Here is a 23,979-nt window from a genome sequence, read left to right on the forward strand (position 1 = left end):
TCTAACCTCAAGTCTCTGATGTCTCTTTCCTAGAATTCTCAGGGGTCATGAAAGCACCATCCCCTTACCTGTAAGGGTCAGAGCAATGTGTGAAACCAACAAGCAATAATAAGCAAGGTGATGTACATTGGTATTAAGTATTCATAGTGCTGCTATTATACTCATTAATTTATTGTATCTATTGTCTTTTTTGAGACAGGGTCTCTCTATGCAGTTCAGGCTGTCCTTGAACTCACTTAGTATTTCAGGCCTGCCTGGAATTTGCAGTCTCCTTCCTCAGCCTCCCAAGCACTGTGATTGCAAGTGTGTGCCACCACACAGGGCAGTGTTGCTATTATAGACAGCTAAATCAGGTAGAAATATTATAGGCAGTCAGACAGGGTTGGGTCCATCAAGGAGTAAGTAGGGAAAATAAGAATGCATTAAAACTGTGGCTGTTGAAGGGCAGGTCTGAAACAAAGTGTCAGGAAAAAAGATGGAATGACTACACCTACATACCTCTCTGAGGGATAAACAATTATGATCAGTATTCTAAATAGGCACCAGTCACCTGGGTGGGGGACCAAGACCTCCTGACCTATGCCTTCTAGGAAACGTCCTTAATCTTTCTATGCACACTTGTTATGTGACATGCTTTCCATTGGATCAATATTACCTAAGCAATTATACTTGTAATCTTATTGGTTGATTATAGTTTTGTTCCACCTTTTACCCACGTAGTGATTTTGTACTCACCTCGTGGTTTTGCTCTGTAAAACTTCCTGTGATAAGTGGGCTCATGGGCCCCATTTTCTTGGGACCTGGCAATCCAGTTTCTCCTCTTCTAGGTCCCCTCCTGTTTCTCTCAGACAGGAACCATCTATCTCTTGATAAGTATTTCCTACTTCAATTTTGTTGTTCTTTAGAATTCATTCTTTTGATTTTGGGGAACACAAACTCAGCATATCAGACATCTGGCAGGTTAGGAGTTAAAATATTTCCCTTATATCACTCAGAAGTCCTATTTCATTCCTGTATCATCAAGAAAAGAACATCCTCTTAGAATATGGATATGTGACTAGGGACAACTGCTTTGCAGATCAATCAGAGATGAATTAGGAATTAGATCAGAACTGAAATTTGATTAGAATTAGAATTGATCAAGCAGTTCCACTTCCAGGACTCTGTTTTAGGGAAATGCTTGCACAGTGATGAAGGATATCAGTATGAGGTGCTAATTCTATATAGTAATAACCACTAGAGATGATTTCATGTCCACCAGTTGAGGAACATTCCATGAAAAGATATGCATTTGCAACAAAAAAAGTTTCACTCACTTTCTTTATAGTGCATCAGGATACAACAATTTTAAGGCCTGTTAAGAGGGGAAACATTTCATGTTATTTTTCTAAAGTTAAAATTCTCCTAGCTCTGCAAAAACCTATGGTGACTTCCTTTTCATATATTTTTGAACCCACATTTCTAAAATGTAGGTGGAAAGACTGCATTGTGAATCTATAGAAAAGATAGGTTTCCACATCAGCTCTCGTCAGTGATCAGTCTCCAACAATGTGGCTTCATTATTTATTGGGTGTTAGTGTCAGTGTCTTTCATTTTGCAATGAGCTTACTCCAGATTTTGAATGTTTATCATATGGTAATTTGTATCTTCAGACATTGAATGTATTTTTAAGTACTAAGACATTCTTTTATTATTCAATGCTAAAAATATGTATAATCAGAATTAAAAATGAACAATTCCTTTCCTTCTCAATATTCTATTAGTCTGGAAAATAAAGACTGGCAGGACCATTGTATCATTAAAATAAAGAAAAAGAAGATGCAGTTGTTTCAAGGGCAAAGTAAACAAGGAAATGATGATAATACTGCACCAGTATAGTGGAAAATTATAGTGGCTAACATTTTATGAAAATATATGAAGAGCTCAAATGCTTTATGTATATTTCTCATGACATTCTAAATGAACGCGTTAGGAAAGTACTGTATGTGGTCTCTTTTAAAACAGGGAAATTGAACATGTTCAAAGGCACAAGATTTCAGTCCTTCACAGTGAAAACTAGAGTTTTCCGGTTCACAATTCATAGAACTTTCATGTTTCTGAGGATGTGAGTTTGTGAAAATACAGCTTTGCAAAGTAAGGAAATATGCTCAGGGTTCTGAAGCCCCAGACTCACTCTCCTGGGGAGCGAGGGAAACATCACTTTTGCTGAAATAGTCCCTTTTTTGGACACTTTTTGTGGATTTGGAGTCCCTGCCCCACATGCCGCATATTCAGCGTTTGACTATAACAGAGGTCCAGAGGACTCTGAAAATTAGACATGACGTTGCTTTGAAGTAGCTAGAAAGAACCTCAGTTAAGTAAAAGACGTGCTTCTCTGGGTGGGAAGGGAAAACCTCTTGTTTTACCGCCAACCGTGTTAATCGATTGCGCCATAGGGACACAAAGACCTTACTACTTGAACTCATTTCCCAATGTCAGAAACCGCTTTTTAACCTTGGGATTGTGGACAACCTCAAACCTCATGTGTGATGCCACGCGCGTTCCGGAAATGGAAGCGGGAAATATCAAGGTTCACAATCGGCCACGCTTGGCCATTATCTAAGACCGGAAACCGGCTGGGGGTCACGGGCCGTCAAACGCGGGTCCCAGAGCTTCTGGGCCCGTCCCTGCAGGTGACGAGCGCAGTTCTGGGACCGAAGTCACCTACGTTAAGCGGACCCTGGCTCCGCTTTCCTCCCGCGCCAAGCCACTTCCTAGGCCTTGGGGGAAGGTTTTCGCCACAGGGTCCTAGAACCCCAAGAATGCTGCTGCTAGTCCTGCGAGGAAAGCCTGAACGGTTTCTGGAGGCAATACTCGCCTTCCGGAAGCTGTGACAATCCCACAAGGTCCCCTTTGGGATTTGGGGGTCGAATTGAGCTTCCTACCCTGCCCAACCTGAGGTCGCCGGTTCCTGAATGAACGGAGAAAGCTGAAGGGGGGGGGCAGAAGAAATTGGGTGGGAGAGGTGAGCCCTGGGAAGGGGCTGTGTGGGGAGAGATGTCACCTGGTAAGAAAAGGGCCAGCGGAAAACGGAGTGTGCCCAGCCTTTCCCCTTAAATAACCTCTACCTCTCGTTCCCCACCTCTTCTTTGTCGTTGATGCCTTGTGATTGTGGGCGGTTAGTGACCTAGAATCCGAAAACAGATGTTCTTCAAAAGTTTGTGGTAGTTAAAGCCGCAAACACTTTAAGGCTTCACTCTGGAAAACGCAGACCTCGCTGCAAACTGGTGAGCGAGGCGGGGTCGGCGCCTGCGCAATGTTGCTCAGGTCGGGCGGGGGAGCCACAAGCCTGGACCCAGAGACCGACCGGAGCCGCGCTCCGCCCCCCGCGCCTGCGCACTAGAGGGAAAGGGCGTCCAACCAGCGAGCGCTCCGGAATTGGAGCCGGACGTCAGGGTAGGCTGGAAGTCTGACCGGCGTCACTAGCGCAAAGTGAGTAGTGGTGGATAATAAAGGCAGGATGGAATATGATAACTATAGCTTTAATTCCATATAACTGGGGAGCTTTGGCAAAACCAGCTAACCCTGGAATTATCATTGTACATATTCATGTAGGCTTTGGTTTATTTCTGCAACAGTGCCCCTAGAGAAGAGGGCGAGAATTCTGGGCCGCAGCTCCCAGGGGAAGAGGCAGAAGCACAGTGGTTGCCCTTGGGTGAACGCTCACTTTTGCCTACCTGTTGAGGGGAAAGTTCTCGAGTCAAAACAAAAGGAACACTCTTCCTAGAGAGGAAAAACAAGGCAGCGCCTGCAGACTGTTGTGATACCGCTCCCAAAGGCAACAATGCTGAGTTTAGTGTTTAGTTTGTATAGCATTCAGAAGTGGAAAGTACAGTGGATGTGACAAAACATTACTTGATTACAAGCATTGTGTCATATAGTAGGTAACAAGCTAGTTTTGAACAGATTTGTTGAAACAAAGGAATTATTTATTATAATACAGACAAATTTTGGGAACAAGGGGAGGGACCCCTTTAGGGTGACCATAGTTAAAGGTGTCCTTGACTACTAGCCCAGGGTGCCTTAGGGATAGAAAATTACTCAGACTCAGTGCTTATCAGAGGTCAATTGAATTCAGCAGAAACTTGCTCAGAAAGCTCTAATTGCTCTAATTTGTATCATGAAATGCCTATAAATTTGGTATTTTATACATGTTTTTACATTTTAATTGTAGCCCAACTATTGACTTAGTAGATAAGCACCAATACTGTCTTTGTAGGGATTCAGCTTGGCTACAGCCATCCTGGCCGTAACTGCCATTTTACCCAACGTGGAACCCTGAGTCACTGTAAACACAGGAGTCCTGTCAGTCACTGCCAAATGGGCTTAACTTTCATCTTCACTGAAGCATTGACCTCACTACCTTCTTAGGCAAGCACTGGACCACTGAGCTACATTCACAGCCCGTGATCTGCACACTGATGTTTGATATATGAATAGTTTCTATTGTTTTTGACAAAGCCCAGGTATGTTCTGATTGGCCCCAGCCCATTTTTGTCTAGTTTAGTGTATAAATTCTCCTGCCTTGGGTTACAAGGATTCATCTCTTGCTTCTGCCCAAGTCCCTAATAAATTGGCTTCTGTCCCTAGTAAGTTGCATTTTGTGCAAAGCTGGATCTGTCCGCCTCTTCTTTCAGTCTCTTGGTACCTTCCTTTTGTCTTTGTCGACAAGGTTTTCAAAACAATGGTGGAAAATTTAAAAATTCCAGTGGTAGATGAATTTATGGTAAGTATCATCAATGGGGCCTCTTGGAAGTGAGTAGAAAAAGACTCCTTTATCTTGGATATCTTTTTTTGGTTCCTTCTGGGCAGAAAGGAACACAGGAAAGTCATACTAACAGTCTAAGAGGCCTGCAAAAGATTAGAGTCTCTCTCAGCCCTTCTCCACCTCCATGCACTGAATTTTATTAACTGGACCTTCCTAGTGTTGAGAAGTAGCACAGTCGTGGGCCCATATGTGATTTAGGACTAATCCAGGACTGGAGGAAATCCATTAATCTGTGTAGACCTGTTTCCTCACCAGCAATGTACCAAAATTGCCTTCAGTCTTAACTCAATTTGCATTTGGGCAACTAATCTCGTTGTTAGGAAACAATAAGGTTATGGTGTTGTGTCATCAGGCTGTTCGGCTTATAGCACATAAATCTAATTTCAAAGTAATGAGCATCACCCAGAGTCCTGTGTGGTTTTCTGTTTGGTAGATTGGTTGGATTATTTTAGGATTGGGTGCTGCCACTGTACAGATCACAAAGGTGACCATGAGGTGGACATGTTGGCCTTCTTGGAATTACTTCTGATTAGCTAGTAAACAACAAATGATTTCCTGGAGCTTCAATTTCCCTAAGACCAAGGAAATCTCAGGTTTCATATTTTGTACCAGCACAACTCTAGAGTCGTCTTGGATCAAGGCAGGGAATTGGTTAAGTAGAACCTCTGGTTCTACCTCATTCATTGCACTGTCAGACCATGAAAGCCTCATGAAGGCCCAGATGATGAAGATTAAAAAGTAATAAATTTGTCTTTGTAATTCTAAGTGTCTATGCACTAAGGTCCACTATTCAGGATGGGGATGTAGTTCAGTGGTAGAACACTTGCCTAGAATGCCCAAGGTCCTGGATGAGACACTTGGCACCATTTAAAAAATATACTGAGTGGACCACTGCTGCTGAGGGAACATCAAGATCCCACCCGCTTCCAGCACATGGGCTGGGAAACAAGACTACCCACCCCCTCTGCAAGCAAGCAGAGAAGCTACAATAGCTATTGAAGTGAAATGCAATTTGATGCTTGTAGTGTTTGGTGTTTCACTGACATTACAGTTCTAGGGCGAGTGGTCTGATCATCTATTCACAGCATAAAGGTACACAGTGTGGCATCTATGGGGCATCTCCTGAAAAGGTGGTAGCCATTGCTAATTCCCTATTATCTTGTTTTGAAGTCTTGCCTCATTTTCATTGTTTTATTGGGTTGGGTTTCATTTTGTTTGATTTTATTGTATCTTATGGCATGGGCAGCCACTTCAAAGTTAGCAAGATAAGGGGCTGGGGATTTAGCTCAGCAGCATAAGCACCTGCCTTGCAAGCATGTGGTCATGAGTTTGATCCCTGGTACTGGTAAAAAAAAAAAAAAAAAAAAAAAAAAACCAAACCAGCAGCAACAACGAAGTTAGCAAGATATATTATGATAGCCATTTTGGATTTACTATTGTCTTATTTTGAGGTTCGTTACTGAATTGTTTTGTTTTTATTGGTTCGATTCTTTTTTTTTTTTTTTTGGTCTTTTTCCTTTTTATCGGTACCAGGGATTGAACTCATGACTACCTTGCTTGCAAGGCAGGTACTTATGCCGCTGAGCTAAATCCCTAGCCCCTATTGGTTTGATTTATTGTTTGATTTTTTTACTATGTCTGAAGGGATGTACAGCTATTTTGAAGACAACAGGAGGCATTATGATAATCATTGTTGATTTCCTATTGTTTTGAAGTCCTGTGTCACTTACACTGGTTTGTTTTTATTGGCTTAGTTCTGTTTTATTTTGCTTGGTTTTATTCTCTTTAAAATTAAAAAAAAAAAACTATTTTGAGGTTGTATATATTTCAGCAGGACACCAAGAGGTCCTCTGTGGAAGAAAGGACAAGAAACTTGAATATGGGGTGAAAGATTCCTTTGGACCTCAGCTCTGCTGTGGAATTCCTGTAGGGATGAGGAAGGAAATTGGGAAGAAGGTGGCAGAGGGAAGGAAGCATGTGAAGTCAGGAATGCTTTATTCCACAACACAGCATTCCATACAGAATTGTTTCTGACCAGAAAATCATTCAACAGAGCACTGGGCTTATGCTCACTGGTTTTGTCCTGAAGAAGCCACCTTGATGGAATGATGGGATGTCATTGTGAGATTGAGTTTTGGTGCCAGCTGGATGACATCTTGAGGCGCTAAGTAATACTCTACAGTATGTGGTATATGCTCCAAGTTACCAATATAGGACGTTTTTCCAGTGGTGCAGGTGGAAGAAGTTCCTCTCACTAATACTACTCGTGATGCACTAGGGAAATTTTTGCTTCCAACCCTCTTGTCTTTGGAATTTGCTGATCTACAAGTGTTTGATGAGAATGTTTGCACTAGCTGATGCAGTAATGTTTATGTTAAAATGCACTGGGCCAGGCATGGTGGTGCTGGGGCTCTTATAATTTTAGCACTCAGGAGGCTGAGGGAGGAGGATTCTCATGGGTTCAAGGCCAGCTTGGGTTACATGGTGAGTTTGAGGCCAGCCTGAACTACATAGGGGAACCTTATTTCAAAAAATAAAATAAGGGCTGGAGGTTTAGCTCAGCGGCATAAGCACCTACCTGCCTTGCAAGCAGGCAGTCGTGAGTTCGATCCCCGGTACCGATAAAAAGGAAAAAGACAAAAAACAAAAACAAAACGGATATTGAGGCTGCTAGCTGGACACAGGCAGCAGTAAAAAAATGAATTACTTTCCTAGTTGGGAATGATTGATTGATTCTGACAACTAAAGAGAAACTAGTTGCCACTCTGTTTTACAGAGGATTATGTAAAGATGCAGGAAAGCATGTGGAGTGTCCTTCTTATTCAGTGCAGTTAAACATCTGAGGAGAATTATAATCCAATAAAGGCAAGACAAAGTGATCCAGACTGGAGGGAAAAACAAAAGGAAAACATAAAACTTAGTGAAGAGCTGCTTGCTGAGGGCAAAGGGGATTTGGAATCAGTAATAAAGAATTAGATAGTTAAAAATAACAGCTATGGCTAGTGACAGCAGGGGAAACGAGGATTGTAAATAGTTGTACTTCTTTGTTGTGCTATAAATATTAACCAGTATTGTTTTCTTTTTATTTCCATCTCCCTACCAGCTAATATGTATTCATAGCAGTTAAGTATTCATTATTTAACTTACAAGATGTCAAATGTGGAATAATGACTCAGCTAGAAAAGAGCATCAAAGACAAAAAAGGGTCTTTATCCTCTTTGGAGGAAAGGGTTACCATATTTTCACTTAAAGTAAGATACTGCTATTGTCTTCATTTGAAAGTGTGGTTTAAGAGGAAAAATGAGGAGGTGAGAGAGAGAAAGGAAAAGGAGGAAGAGGAAAGGCAAGAGATACCACACCAATCCATAAGAGGTGGGTGGGGGCTGATCTGTAATGTGTCCATTGTGCTAAGGTAGAGGCATATTTCGCAAAATTCTCATACTTGTAAAGTTAAGAGTTGGCTTAGGCCCGGAGACATTTACAGAGATCTTGAAGGTTGAACTGACATGGCTGTGATATTCTTTCACATGTTGGGAATGATCACACAGGCCACCAAGTAGTGTTAGAATTTGTGAATGGCATCTGCACAATGCAGTGCCACATGTGTCCAAGCTAGAAGTGCTTGCTGGGTCTGGAGATGGCTGAGCTGCAGACAGAGTGCAAAGGGAAGGAGGAGTTTACCAAGGTCCTCCAAAAGCATGGCCAAGGATAAAGAAATGATAGTCAGCAATTGTCTGAAGCAGGGGAGGGTGGGGGAGCAGGCCATATGGACACAGAGGAGGCCAGTGGGCTAAGAGGCCTGTCTTCCTGCCCTTCTGCAGGGATGAAGCTCTGTGTGGGAAAGAAAAAATAGAAAAATCCCAGTTCTGGCTAAGAGACCATTAAAAGAGAACTGGATGAAGATAGTTGCTCCTACTGTAGAACATGTGGGATTTCAGAAACAATTTTTTTTTTGTACCAGGGATCAAACTCATGACCTCGTACTTGCCAGGCAAGCGCTTGTGTTACTGAGCTAAATCCCCAGCCCTTTAGACACAATTTAATTTGAAATTAAGTCTCTGTGTGTATGGTGGCAAACACTTGGCAATCCCAGCACTCTGGAGACTTAGGCAGGTGGATCACTGTAAGTTTGAGGCCAGTGTAGGCTTCGTAGTGAGTTCAAGGCCAGTCTGAACTACACAGTGAAACCCGTCTCAAAAAAGGTTTAAAAATGTAGAAATCAGAGCCAGGCACACCTGTAAATCACAGCACACAGAAGACTAAGGCAGGAGGATCACCGATTGAACTACATAGTGACTTTAAGGCCAGCCTGCACTACAAAGCAAGACTGTCTCAAAGACAACAAAACTAAAACTAAAAATCAGGGACCTGTAAAGAAACCAAGGATGTTAGTGCTCTGGTAAATACTGGATCCTGACCTAGACCCCAATTTCCCAAAAGAGTATACAGCGAAGGCTTAAATAAATGAGACAAGTAGTATGATTTTAGGGTTCCAGAGGGTCAAACCCCTTTAGCTGAGTTTGAGACTCTGAGGGCTAAGACAAAGACTTCTCTGGACTGCTCATCTTTATTAGGTCAAAACAAGGGGCAGGGAAACTGAGGTAAGTGCAGGAAATGAGCAGGCCCTTGGGAGTCCCTTCAAAGACTTCTCTAAATAGTAAATTATGCCAATTTAGGAGAACTGTCTTATCTCCATGATAACATTTATGGTAAGAGTGCGACTGCAGGAGTGAGATTCCTTCAGCTGCAGTCTCTATTAACTTAATTATTGTGGAGCCAGGTGTCCTGTATGACCAGTGATTCATACAGATTCACTTACTGTGAATCAGCTCTTGTCTGGCTAGGCAAGGGGCCTAAGCCTCGGACACACTCACAGATACACATAGAAAGCCAATTAGTTAATTTTTAATCCAGCTCAAAAGCTGCTTCATAGTGGTCTCCAACAGGTAAAAGTGTTGTACTCTAGAAAAAAGAGCTTCGTTATATTTGTATTATACCAAAACACCTGTAATGTGGCCTTACTGTATATGTGTTTTCTTTCCCCCTCTGGGTAACCTAATTGATATGTTAATCAATACTCTCCTCTATAAAATCTTACCTAATTGATATGTTTACCATTGTTGCCCTCTACAAATAACAGATGTGGTGCTAAAATAAGCTAACAGGGGTTGTTAATTACTGCTAGACTGCTCTGTCCTAAGGAAAACAAAGGTCTTCCTCATTAATAGTTTTCCCGACCCACGTCCCTGCCCACGACCTCCTTACTTTGTAAATTGTGATATGTACTTAAAGGTGGCAAGTATAGAGGAAGGACACACAGCTTTTGTAGTCTCCAGCTGCACTGTATCGCTGGGCCCAGGGTAAAATAAATCAGCGCTGCTTTTTAAAATATGTTTTTGCCTTATTTTTTAAACTTGAGCTTGGGGGCTCCTTTGTGGATTACAAGAAAAAGCAGCTAGTTTTGTAAAGGTGTTAATTCTTGGCTTTCAGGTGGAGCATGTGTTTGCCCTCCTCAGGCTGGATTACCCTCTTTCTAGTCTTGAAATTCCAGATGTTTAATCTTTAAAGGGCACTAAGAAGAATTGCTGCTCAAAAACCAAATTCATCATAAAGAAAGTGTAGGACATGAATAGTTTTGATTGTGAAAGTTCACATCCTTGGTTCTTTGCAAAACACCAAGATGGCAAGAACTGCCATTTGAGCTGGGTGTGGTAGCACATGCCTGTAATCTCAGCATTTGGGAGGCTAAAGCTGGGGGAATCACAGGGTGTTTGAAGCCAGCTTGGGCTACATACTGGGTTCAAGGACAGCCTGAACTATAGACACTCTCTCAAGAAACAAAAAACAAAACAAAAACAAAAGTGCCATTTGCAACCTTTTCCTGTGAAGTCTTATTAAAAGGTTATGGCAATATTTGAGCTGTGGCTAGCAGATCAGTTTTGATTTCTAATTAGATTTTTATCTTTGGACTGAACAAAAAAGACCTTACACTCTGCAGGTGGTCACATAAAACCATGTAAAGAATGTCTCAGTCACTTTAGGCCTGGATTTTTTAAATAGTAGGTAAAAGTTTAATTACCGATGAGATGAAGAAAATCAAGAAATCAATATAGGAAAACTGATGGGAGAAAAAGCAAATCAGGGGAGAGTAAGATCTGAGACACGAAGAATATCTGTAACAACATGTCTTGGTGGGTTCCCAGAACAAAAGAAAATTATTACCTCAACCGAAGGTCAGGTCACTACACGCTTCATGACTTGTGCACACTTTATCATGGGGCCTATCAGACTCACGGGAGATAATGGCCTTGTTCCAGATACCCGAAATATAGACAGCTTAGAAGAGTCCCAATTTACAAACTTCTTTTTGAAAAATGTAGCATGAGCAGTTCTATATGCATTGTAATTTTATTTATACACTTTAAAGTACTTTTTCTATAAATCATACCTTTACAAATGTAAAACAGAAACCACCATCTTATGTGACACCCAGATCAGCTGTGACACCCAGATTATGTGACACCCAGATCAGCTGTTCGCTTGTACACAACAGCACGCCGTTGCGCGAGTAAATTGGGAGAAAACTAGAAACCATAAACAGTAAATGGAGATTTTAACATGAACCTTGTTTTTCAGTAAGAGTTCATTTCACAGTACAAATAACTGGTGAGCAAACAATAAACACCATGAAAAACACACCTCAGGACACTAACAAAAACAAACACACTTCTAAGTAGTGCCCAATACTACAGAAAAATTAAAATCTGAAGCTATCCAAGATCAAAAAGAAAAGCTAGACTCTTTAGATTCAGATTTCATTCTGGATTACTAGCTCCAAGATCACCTCTTGGAACCCACAGACCCCCTAGAGCAGTTTGGGAACTGACTCCATGTATCGTGTTCCAAAGTGTGGCATAGAGTCCTGCACAGAGCCCATGTTCCCACCTTAAAGGAGGCAAGCGCAGCCCCGAGGGGGCCAGGCACAGCTGGCCCTTAGCAGGAGACAGATACGGGGAGGGAGAGATGCCGGGATGAAGGCTAAGGAGAAGCCAATAGCAGAACAGAGAAACGAAACATCATACTAGAAGAGTAGGTAGCTGCTGCTTCTGTAGATTCTCAATCTGTGCCTCTGACTGGAAAGGGTATTTTCTCCGCAGCAGCAAGGTGCTTGCCTGGCATTGGATCTGGCAATTTCCTTTGGCTCAGAGTGGGGAGGTATGGCCCCTGGGTTCCCTAGCTCTGGGAAGCTAAGGCAGCAGCCTTGCTGGCCCTGTGTGTGTGTGTGGGGGGGGGGGGGACTGGAAGGAAGGGAAGAACACAACTCCAGGTTTTGTTGCAAGCTGTTGTCCCAGGTGGAAGAATACGAATATCAACATTTAGAGGTGTGGAGGTAGATGAATAATGGGTAGATTGGCTGAAATTCACTTCCATGGAAAAAAGAAATCATGACGGGGTGAAGAGAGTATTTTTTTACATAAGCTTGGAACACATGTAAGTTTGAGAAAAATACGTAAATAAAAACTCATTCCCTTGTACATATACAAATTTAAAATTCATCGTTTGTATTTTGTATTACAAACTTTTGTAGCCATATCTATCCCATATTTGCAGTCTGAGTTTGTATCCTGTGTAGGGTGGGGCTCAGGACACACTACCCCCAAACAGGACACCTGGGCACGGTGAATATTATCAGCTGAAGCAATGTATGCAAATAGGGCAGCAGAAAAGTCTCTGTCTTTCTCCTCCTCCTCCCCTGAAGAGGTCCCAAGACCCTCTGCTAATACGTGCTCCCTGTACCCAGAGGAAAGGAGCACTCTCATCTCTGAGCATAGTCTCTAGTTTCCTAAATACGTCTGGTTTTTCTTTTTGATCTTGGATAGCTTCAGATTTTAATTGGACCGCTACATCCCACAGATAACCCGACATGAAGGGAACCAGCTTCCTTTATAATCTTAAACGCCCCATTGCACGCAGTAAGAGCCCTTCTGTGAAGAAGGGTACCCAGGCCTCCGGAAGCGGCCCAAAGTGTCCTCGCAAGGTCGGGGAGACCAGGCTGGGATCCCCGGGCACTGTCCACCACGCCGGTTGCGGGGGCGAGGGAAGGAGGGAGAGGCGACGTCACAGCCCCCAGCCACTGCCCATGCGCGAGTTATGGGGTGGACGGCGTGAGGGTGGGGCGTGGGGCGTGGCTTCGACTGGAAGGAAGGGTGCCCTGTGACGTCATGAGAAGGCGTCTCCTATGCAGATGAGGCAGCGCAGGGACTGCCGGTTGGGTCCCTGGTGTTGCAGCGCAATGGAGTCCGGGAGGCGGGCTAGGTAGCGTAGGGCCCTGGGTGGACGCCCATGCATCTGCTGCGTGGAAGAGCCAGAAGGGCCCGAGTGTGTGTGTGTGTGTGTGTGTGTGTGTGTGTGTGTGTGTGTGTGAAGGACAGTGACCATAACTGCATAGTGGGAGATGGTGAGGCTCCCTTGCGGGGGGGGGGAGGGGGCAGGCAACCGATACTTACTGGCAGGAGAAATACCATAATCACAAAGGTGGTTTTCCCAGGGCAATGCCTATTTATTGTACCTCGGGTGTTATGACACCTGTAATTTCCTTAAATGTGGAAAATTCGATTGCATGATTTGTGGTAGTGGGGAACCGCTATCGAGCTTTTCCCTGGAAATGGCCTGTCTGACCTTAGATTTTTGGGTTGAAACAAGCCTCGCGTGATGGTGCACACGGTAGTGTGTGTCAGTGCAGCTATTTCACACTCTTGTCTGTCTTCATGCTAGCCTAACGTATCATTGTAATACAGAGCTGTGCGTGGAGATGGTACTGTAGAAAAGGGAAGTGTGTAGTTTCTTGTTTTCTCTGCAAGTTCTTCTCAGGAGGTGTCCTGTTCTAGTTTCTTATGGGGGTGGTGTCTTGTAGGGAGTTTAAACTGCTGTTTTTCCTGGTGTTTGTGAGTTGTACGTTCACCACTATTTGGACTGACATTTTAGTTTACGCGATGCTTGGGAAGTGGACAGCTCATTGAGGAACGCGCTGCGTGTAAAGACCTTCCTGCACCCTTTACGGCTTCCAAAGTTACCAGCGCAACGATGTACTGCTGCTGTGGAGGACCAACATAATCTCCAGTAATAGCAAGCCTGTACGCGGGCTAGGATAAGTGAGCAGCAGGGCCCGAAAAGCCAAGGTACTGTATTTAGTACAATTCTAATTCTGATGCTACACTTTCCTTGGGAAAGTTTGCTAACATTCTTGTGCTGGGCCCATTATACCTTCAGCTACTTCATTATACCTTCAGAGTAAGGTTGAAAACCTTCAAAGTAACGTTGAAAATCTTCTAACTCATAAACTGGTTTTTGCCTAAGGCTGTTAGGTCTCATGTGTAGGTGCAACATGTCACCCTCCCTAACGTTCCACATAGGAGGATCAATGGTAAATTTTTTTGGAAAGGGCATATTGGAGAGTATATAAGGGATACATTTACTTTTCAGGAGTATTTCTACTTGTGAACTTACTAATTTTGTTTTATTTAACATGTACTTATCAGGAAAATAAAATTCTATGATTACATTTTTAATATGTAATGTTTAGAACAAACATCATTTTCAACATCAGTTATTTACCTGCTTACAAAATCTAAAAAATAACAGAAAAAGTAAAGTTCTATGTGTACTACGAAGAACATACAAACAAAACTGGCACAGATAAAATGTTTGCCACAGTTAGCACACCAAAGGCAGCCTTCACATACGATGACAGCACTTTCCATACCTGAGTCTAACTCCACACTGACAGCGCCTACATTTTGCTTTCCTATGTTTTGGCAGGTCATACTCGACATCTCCTCCTGTTCTGTCAGGAGATTCCCATTGTCCAGTGGGCACTCAGCAGGAACGTGAAACAGATAAAATACTAAATATGCTATGACTGTCTAGGAAAAACTATATTTGCATCAACTATTCACTTACTAAATCTAAAAAATAATAGGTTCCTATGTGCAGCTGGGCAAGGTGGTGCACCCCTGTCATCCCAGAGCACTAAGTCTGAAGCAAGGGGACTAGCCTGCATTCAAGGCTAGCCTGGGCTGCATAAACGAGCTCAAGGCCAGCCTGCACTACAAAGGGAGGCCCTTTCTCAAAAACAAACGAACAAAAAAATCTATGTGAACTACAATGAAAATAGAAATAAAAATCTACCTCAGAAGTAATCTTTACTTGAATTATTACACTGAAGGCAATTTTCACACAAGAAAACAGCATGTTCCATATACCAGAATTGCTTATTCTGATAGCACCCGTTTTGTTTTCCTGACTTTCTTTGTACTTGACTTGCTGGTCTTCCTGTTTTTTCAGGAGGTTTTTATTTCACCTCTCTGCTTCAGAATTCTTTTAAAGAGTTCTTTGGTTAGATACATATTATTCTTTCTCTGTTGTGCTTTGTGTTTTGAGTGATGTAATAATGGTTGCTTCATAACTGGTCAACATTACTCTGCCTTTGGTTTTATGGTAAAATGTAGCCGTTTCTGAAGGCTTCATTTGTGTTAGAATTCACTGTAGTTTTTTTGGTCCCCCCACCCCCTTGAGGCAGGGTCTCCACTGTGTAGTCCAGGTTAGCCTTGAACCTCAGCATGTAACCTTGAACTCACAGGAGCCTCCTTGTTTCAGCCTCTGAAGGGCTGGGATGACATGCACGTACCAGCATGCCCTGTTTCACTGTCAATCTTATCACCATGGTGTAATGTGGACAGTATCAACACTACCTTGTTTTTCTTTGCCATATAGGAGGACAATGTAATGCTTTTCTGAAATCCAGGGGTTGTACTCTACATTTCTCCAATGTAAGCTTACAATGTAAGCTTTTTTCAGGAATCTCTGCTTGTTCTTCCCAAAACCTCCTGTTGGTCATCTGGTATTCCAGCAAATGTAACACCAATGGATAAGTAGTGAAACCGTTGTTGAATGTGACATTTGGGTTACTTTTTGAAATAGATATAATAAGGCTGTCTAAACAACTTCATACTGTTGATTACGCATGAACAAAAATCTGGTGACTGAGTTCCAGGATAAATTTCTTAATTCAAGGCATAAAATGTCTTCACATCTACCAGGGCCTATATTTTTGTAGCATCGTTGAAAGGTTATTTGGCATATATTGCCGAAACTACAATAACTGTGAGATGATGCAAGCTGTTCATTAGTAATGTATTTGGATGGTGCATAAATTGCTTGAAAATTCAAAACGAGATTTTCAAAAACTGAGTGACTAGCAGCCAGACAGGTTTTTCTTTCATATAGGTCATTTTGTCATAGAAACATAGGTAATTTTGATGAAAACCAAATCTCTTGAGTGTCATTATTGTTCTAAAAACCTCAACCCCATATCTATTACAGCTCCTTAAATCCATTTATTTTGACAGTTAGAATGATAAAGTCTTGCAGTGAAGGCTTTTAGTTCAGATAGTTAGGTGTTGTGATAAATATATTTTTGAGCATTACTATTAATGCATATAGAATGTTTTACTTGTATTTCATTATTGGTGTATTTCAAAACATCTTGTAGCATACTGTTCATTACAAGCAATTTCCAGTGTTCAATTGCAGTGTTAGCATTCCATTCAATAGTGTTCACCCCTGGTAAGAACCTAATAACATTTTCTGACCTATTTCTAACATTCCATTACTGAGGCATATATGACCATTTCGCAGCAGTTTTTGTTATCAGGCAGCCTGCTTCTAAAAGTGGCATGCCGACCTCAAAGATATCAACAAAGAAATGTACCAGTGGAATGGAGCAGGGACCACAATGGACTACAATAGCTGGTGAGTTATTCAGGCTCAGACATCCGTCAGAAGAGGGTGACTGGCCAGTAGCCACCTTGGAGAGGGGCCAACTGAGCTCAAAACTCAGAATAATTGTGTGCTAGCTCAATCTAGTGGCCCCAGTGTCAGGGTGGGGCTGTGTGTTCAAGTCCACAGGAGATCAGGGAGCCCAGTTCAAGCTGACAGGAGGCACATGGAATATTGTATGCTGAACAATCAGGTTCCAGCCTGATAGCCAGAACTACCAGCCTGAACTTCAGTGGAACCAAAGGTGCCAACGTTCTGGGATTATCCACTACCATGCCATAAAGCTATGGCTGGCTTGCTGAGAATATTAACTCGGATCTGGTTTCTGTCTACTCCTGTCATCTATTACTCACAGCAAACACATGGCGTGAAATGGATGTTTATTAAAGTTTTCTCTTTTGTATGTTTTAGACTATTGCCTTTATTGTCTTTTTGTGTTGTGGTTCTGGTTTGCTCTTGTGTGTGGAGCACACCAAGATGGCTCATCCTGAAAGAAGACAATTTGCCTCCATTTTGGTTCACCTTTGCCCTCCTCCTGTGTACTGATATGCACAGAGCTGGCTAGGGAGATGCTCAACCTCCTTGATTGGACTTAAGCAGTGCGGATGGGTCTAGCTGAGGCACTGATGTGAAGCCTTTGAAGCAAAGAAGGTCTGTGTGCACTTCTGCCTATAGCTCCCTCTTATTAAGTGTGAGCTAGGCCACGAGGTACCATGCTGTTGGCTGGGATGGAACTTCTAGAAAGAGGCAGTGATGTCCCAAGGCAAGTAAGGCCAGCATCAGAGCTAAGGCTGCCGTCCCAAAACACAGTCAATTGTGAACACTGTGCTTTACAGAGTCCTCCAAACTTAGAAATGAACTGTTAATAGAACCTGGTACTCTTCCTGCATACCCCTCTTTGCATATTGCAAAGGTACCATTGCTCTCCTACATAGCCCAGCTTGCAGAATTCACACAGTCCCTGCCATTCTCACAATCACTCTATCTCAAGCCACCCGCTTTCTCATGAACTATTAGAACCAGATTTGGCCCAGGGTTGAGGCCTTCATTCCAGTTAGCCTTTCGTTGCACTGTGCTTGGAACCACCTTGGCCTCCCCCAGTTGCAGATATATCTCTGTCTCACTTTCCTTGCCATGGGTTGCATTAGAAGTGGTAGATAGGAATTTACTCTTGAGAGTTCCAATAAATTTTCCTTTGAATTACAGATTATAAGCTCTGGACCACAATGATATTCATGTTTGTGGGCTTATAACTACGAACATGGTTTCTACATTTTGCAGTTGTTGCTCTGTTCTTGTTTTTACTGCTTCTTTTTCTCTTTCCCTCCTTATCTTTTTCACCAGTTGCTGAAACTTTCTGTAATCTTCGTCTTTCAGCTTTACTTCTACTGTCTTCCTCTTCTACTATTTCCCTATTTTTTTGCCCTAACCCTTTGAAAATTTTCTCTTCTGAAGGTAAAATCACCATATTGAGGGGTACATACTATGTACAATTTTCTGGCTCAGTTTAGATTTTGTTTTATAACAACAAATATAGTTCATATGTATAATGATGGCAAATTAGTATTTACAAGATGCTTATTTCTTCAGCTGTATGATGCTATTGTTATTGCTCACTGTGTTACTTAATTGTCCTAATCAGTTGTTCTTCCTGGTACACCAAGACTGAGGTTGCCTAAGGCTCATAAACAATACCATAGGCTACTGCCAAAGAACCAGGGGCTAGGCCAAGGGGCCAGCAACTAGTCATCCCCAGCAAATTGAAGAGGTAGGATCTTGCCACAGACTCAAAACCTAAAAGCCACTACACCTGGCAGAAACGTCTAAAAGGCCGTCATTTCCTGAGGATTCTAAATTCTAGCACTAACGCCGCCTGGGATGCAACCATCAAGCCAGGAATTAAACTTCATAAAAGTAGAAAATGAGAAGACACTTAAGCAAGATGGAGCCCAGAATTTCAGCGCACTAAAGGCGAACCCAGGGGACAATGACGGGGAACTATCTGAAGGCCCCCAAAGGGAATCTTTAAAGTGATAACAGTGGAAGAAACAAAAGCAGATGAACAAAGCTCTCGAAAAAAATCAAATAGAAATACTTTCTCAGGTAATTTCAGAAATGGTGCCCACAATGACAGACATGCTTCTTAACTTGAGAGCAGAAACAGATTTAAAATCAAAAAAGACAAGCTTAAGAAAATGATGGAAACCACGTATGTCCAACATGGGAATGAAATGGAATCCATGAAACAGATTGATACAGATAACCAGGAGATTAAAAATTCCATGGAAAATACACACAGCTGTTATGGATTAAGAACTGGTGGTCAAATTAACGCCAGCTGAATTACATCAGCATGGCACTGAATGAAGATGTTCCACCTGAGGAAAGTTTACGTCCACCCCGGTCAACTTAATAACCACAGGCATTTCCTTTAACTATAGTGCTTAGCGGCAGATTTGTGAGAGTTAACCCATCTTAGTGTATTCAGACTTACAGTAATACAATAATTGCATATTTTTACACTTAATTCCTACACCAAAAACAAATCTAAAGTGTGACCAAGGTTCAACATCAAAACACAGTTCTTTGACAAATCAATTGGGTTACAAACATAGAAAAACATTCAAATCACACTAAAAGAACAATTACAATTACAGTCCTGGCATCCCATTAACATTTAATGTGGCATGGCAAGACTAACATATAAGGATCTCCTGCAATTCAAATGTTCTCTTGATTTTTCCATTGTTCTCCTCTTTTAAACTCCCACATTCTCTCTTTCATCTTTGCAATCTACTCTTCCAATGGAGCCTTCTTCTTGGCCAAGTGTTTTAAATTACTCTACTGGCTCTTTGCTCTACATTTTCAAAATAGATCTGGTCAAAAGTTCTCTAAGTAACCATGCTACCATCCCAAAAGTAGACTGCACTGAAATTTTTCTGCCACCTAGGTAATATCTCTAAACACAAACAAGAAGACCAAAGCACAATATACTAGCTGGACTCCAGCAGCCACTGCAGTCTTTCACAATAGAAGCCTCCCAAGCTTCATCTTAATTGGCAGCATTTCCATCAGTACTCTGATCTTCAGCTTCTGGCCAGAGTGCCCAAGTATACAGGGGCTGTCTTTTGGCCAGTCTCCCAAAAACTTCCCAAATTAATTTCCAAGGCTTCCAAGTCACATGGTCAGGCAACATAACAGCAATAACCCCACTCTCAGTACCAATTTCTGTTCTAGTTAGGGGTTGTGCAGAGAACAATTAGAATCAGGACATAAAGTTTATAGTATTTTTATAGTGGTCACTTGGAGTCAACACAAAAAAATGCAGGAAATCTATCCACAACACCAAAGACATAGATTATTTAGTCAAGGGCCTAAATCCCACAGCAATGTCCCACATGAGTCCAGATAAAAACCCAGAGCTCACGACAATGCCTCCCATGAGTCCAACTGGAGGTCCAGAGCCCACAAGAAGAACTCATGTCAGTCTCTTTTACAGATCCATGTCGGGAAAGCCCAAGGGTCAGTGGTGGAAACCAGAAAGTCCATGCCAGCAGGATGAAGAGTTCACCCTAGTGTCTTATGCAAGTCCACACCAGCAGGCTGATGGTTTATGACGGAAGGCCGAAGGCTCTGTGATGAAAGGCCGAAGAGTCTACACTGGAAGCCAGAAGACGAGGTCCAAACCAAAGGCAAAGACTAGAGCTTCTCCCATAGCCAGGATTCATGGGTCCAGGAATCAAGGGGTAGAAGCAGTAATGGTACCACTCACCGTTACCCCTAGTTTCCACTAGAAAAATTTTTGCTTCCTGTCCCCATGACTTCATGTTCTGCTGGCCTACAAGTTTTGGTTCCAGAGTGGGGAAGGCTTATGCCAGGAAGCACGAAAATGGTACCATTGAACTGGAAAGCTAAGACTTCCCCCTGGTCATCTTGGTCTCCTCATGCCTCTGAGGAAACAAGCTAAAAACAGAGTCACAGTGTTGTCAGGGGTGATTGACCCAGACTACCAAGGGGAAGTTGGACTACTACTCCGTAATGGAGGAAAGTTGCCAGCATAAAGAGGTGGAGAAGGAGAAGGAAGGTGCTGAGGCATTAATGTGTTGTTGCGTTGAGGCATTGTGGGTTCTCCCACGAGTTGCTGGTTGAGCCATTGGTTCTCCTGGAGAAGCTTTGGTTCTCACATTGATCACTGCTTCCTGGCTCCGGAGGTGAAGACGTGTGCTGCTTGGTCTCCAGGATAAGCTCGTCACGATGGCTTCCTGGCATGTACCCGACTGTGTTTGTTGTTGGAGGAGCTCGGGGCCTCCATGTCACTGAGGATGGCTGTGGTGCCTTTCAGGACAGCCCTGGTCTTTGTTGTGAGTGTGACTTATTGGCTCCAGCATAGAACCCTCATTTCACCAGCACAGCTCCTTTAACCCACTGGCAACTTTCCTCAGATGGAGCATCTTCATTAGCTGCCATGCTGATGTTCTCCAGCTGGCGTTGAGTTGACCACCAGTTCTTAATCCATAACAACAGCACAATGAGTCACCATCAGGACACACTATCACATAAAGATGTGAGGATTGTGATTAGCAATCATGAAAAGAAAGATTTTTTAAACATAGCAAAGGACCATGAAAAATCCGTCCAACAGGTTTTAGGTGATGCAAAGAATAACAAGATTGATTGGGGTCAATGGAAAAGCCAGGCATAACACAAATGACATACAAAATCCTGTTCAAAGAAGTTCTCTGAGTTCGAGGCCAGCCTGGGCCACAACATGAGTTCAAGGCCAGTCTGAAGTGCATAGCGAAATTTTGTCTCAAAAAGACAAAACTATAAACAAAGTACGAGGGAAGAACTCTGAAATAAATGTTAAATGGTCTGGTGTGAAGGCGCATGATGTAATCCAGTACTCTGCTTGAGGCAGGGGATCTCGCAGAGTTCGAAATCCGAATCTAAAGAGCCAGGGAGCAAGCATGCAGAGTACAATAAGCCACCTGCATAAAACAACACAGCGAGCTCAGGACTCCAACCACAAATCCCAAACAGAAACTCCGTTGTTCGGCGCTGAGCTCAGGCCGCCGCGATTGCTCTCATTTCTACTCTCCTTACCCCAAGATAGTCGGTGCAATTGCCAGGTGTTCCAGGGGAGAGACATCGCAGGGCGCTGAACCGGTGGCCCCTTTTCTGTGCCCACAGGCATCTTTGCCCTGAGGCCCAGGGGTTACCTGAGCACTGGGGGCCCTGGCCCAGGCGCTGGGTCCCCGGGCGGGCGAGTCCGGGCCTCCGACGTCAGCGAGATCAGGGGGCCGAAGGTGCGCAGTGCCCCAAGCGAGGTGGCCAAGGGGGCACCCAGGCGCCAACACCCGGAGGTGGGGGTCGGCAAATTCCCCGTGGACACAGACTCCCCTGCAGCCTGGTTTCCCGCCGCAGACTCCTAAGAAGCCGACAGAGGGCGCAGGGGACCCGGCTGAGCCCCGCAATGGAACCGAGAGCGGGAGGACGCAGAGACCTGGAGAGCCCTGGCCTACACAGCCTCCATCTCTGGCGGGGAACCTGCCTGCCTCCTAAAAGAACGGGTGCGAGAGGACTCTAGGGCCCCCAGGTTTCTTGCTTTTGTTTAGGTTCTGTTCTGTTTAAGCCTCCATCCACAGGTTCCCAGGACAGAGGGACCTGAATCACCCCATTGACTAACATCCTGGGCGCCAAGCTTTTCAGAGGGTGTGGTTTACACTGCGGAGGAAAATTGTCCTCAGCACAGCTAAACAGTAAGGTCCCACCGAGATTTGAACTCGGATCGCTGGATTCAGAGTCCAGAGTGCTCACCATTACACCATGGAACCCACATGAATACGCACTGCACTGTTGTCCTAAGTGAGGAAACACATGTCACCATCAGCACGCACAGATTAACCCCAGGTGTAACCTCTGACTTCACCTTGGCCTCAAGGCACGACTAAAGGGAAGACTGCTACAAGCAGCCATTACACACCGCCCTCTGACTCACTTTACCACACTTGCCTGCCGGGAAAGGCCTGCAAGCACACGCTCATTTCCCTTTTCCTGGCTTCACAGTTATCTCACTGTCCCAGGATGCTCAGGGCAGAACGTGACATTCCTGGCTTCCTTGGTCCCATGGCACCTACCACCTCCTGGAACTCCAGCTGCACTCTATAAAGACCTATCAGCCAGAAAAGAACAAACATTGCCTTGTTGTTGCTGTTGTTGTTGTAGTAACGTTTTGTTTGTTTGGAGTCGGTTTCAGTTACTTTTTTCTCTCCTTGCTGAGACAAAATACTTAACACTCAAAGTTAAGGAAGGAAAGGTTTATTTAGCTCACAGTTTGTGGAGCTTACAATCCACACTCAGCTGGCTCCAAGGCAGGGTGGCATGGCAGAGAAATAGTTCATGGTGGCCATAAGTCAGCAAAAGCAGCGAGAGAAAAAAATTTAAAAAGGAGGAGCCAAGAGACACTCTTTCTGTCCTTTATATTGTATCTAGGGCGGATGTGGCACTCACCCCATAATCTCAGCACTGGACCCTGAATTAATAACAAACTATGAGCCTGCCTCCATGCCTACAGGAGATTTTGGGGAGACATCCAGACACAGAGTGCTTCTGATCATGAATATGTTTGTTGAATTAAAGTAAAAAGTAAGCAACCTTGTTTAATGTTTACATAAAACACTCAAGCTGGCCACAAAACAGCCCTGTGACTAAAATCCACTCCATACTGATGCAGCCAAGAGTCATGGCTCTGACACGGAGACACACGGTTTTCTGACAGTTGACCAACATGCCTCCATTCCAATGTGTATCTATTATAACTACAAATTACACAGTCAGAAAAGTACAAAGCTGCTGTGGTGATATATGCCTGTAATCCCAGCATTCCGGAGGCTGAACCAGGAGGATTGTTGTGAGTTTAACATTAGCCTGGGCTACAAAATGAGCTCAAGGCCGGCCTGAACTGCATATCAAGACCTTGCCTCAAAAACAACAACAAAAGTATAGCTGGGTGTGATGACACACACTGACAATCCCAGCAAAATTAAGGCAGAAAAGGGAAATTTCCAGCCCAACCTGAGCAATTTAGTGACTTAGGAAGACTCTGCCTATAAATAACAAAGTAGTTCAGATTTTTAGAAAGGGATGAGCTAAATTTAGGTCAGTGCAATTTCCCTCTGTTCAGTTCTGAGCACCAGAGAAAGAAAAGTGCATGAATCTTGTTTTCCAAGAAGAGCTTGCTGGCGCACAGGGTGTGCCTGTGCAAATTCTCTTAGAGAGGTACAGTTTTTATGTATAATAAAACACTGTCGCACCAGATAGTTACACCCATCTCC

At 43.4% G+C, this 23,979-nt stretch overlaps 1 long non-coding RNA gene and 2 other non-coding genes across 3 annotated transcripts; 2 read left to right on the forward strand and 1 right to left on the reverse strand.

Moving 5' to 3' along the window:
- Positions 1 to 13,273: 13,273 nt before the first annotated feature.
- LOC134477819 (uncharacterized) lies at positions 13,274 to 23,341 on the forward strand. Its single transcript, XR_010050043.1, has 2 exons — positions 13,274 to 13,986; positions 20,145 to 23,341. It is a non-coding gene; the product is annotated as an uncharacterized LOC134477819 (long non-coding RNA).
- Positions 13,307 to 13,469, forward strand: LOC111754371 (U1 spliceosomal RNA). Its single transcript, XR_002789066.1, has one exon. It is a non-coding gene; the product is annotated as a U1 spliceosomal RNA (small nuclear RNA).
- On the reverse strand, positions 22,408 to 22,479 carry Trnaq-cug (transfer RNA glutamine (anticodon CUG)). The gene has a single exon. It is a non-coding gene; the product is annotated as a tRNA-Gln (tRNA).
- Positions 23,342 to 23,979: the final 638 nt, after the last annotated feature.

This window comes from Cavia porcellus, unplaced genomic scaffold, assembly GCF_034190915.1.
Source record: "Cavia porcellus strain 051 isolate PalLab524CR breed Dunkin Hartley unplaced genomic scaffold, mCavPor4.1 scaffold_1, whole genome shotgun sequence".
NCBI classification, from domain to species: Eukaryota; Metazoa; Chordata; class Mammalia; order Rodentia; family Caviidae; genus Cavia; species Cavia porcellus.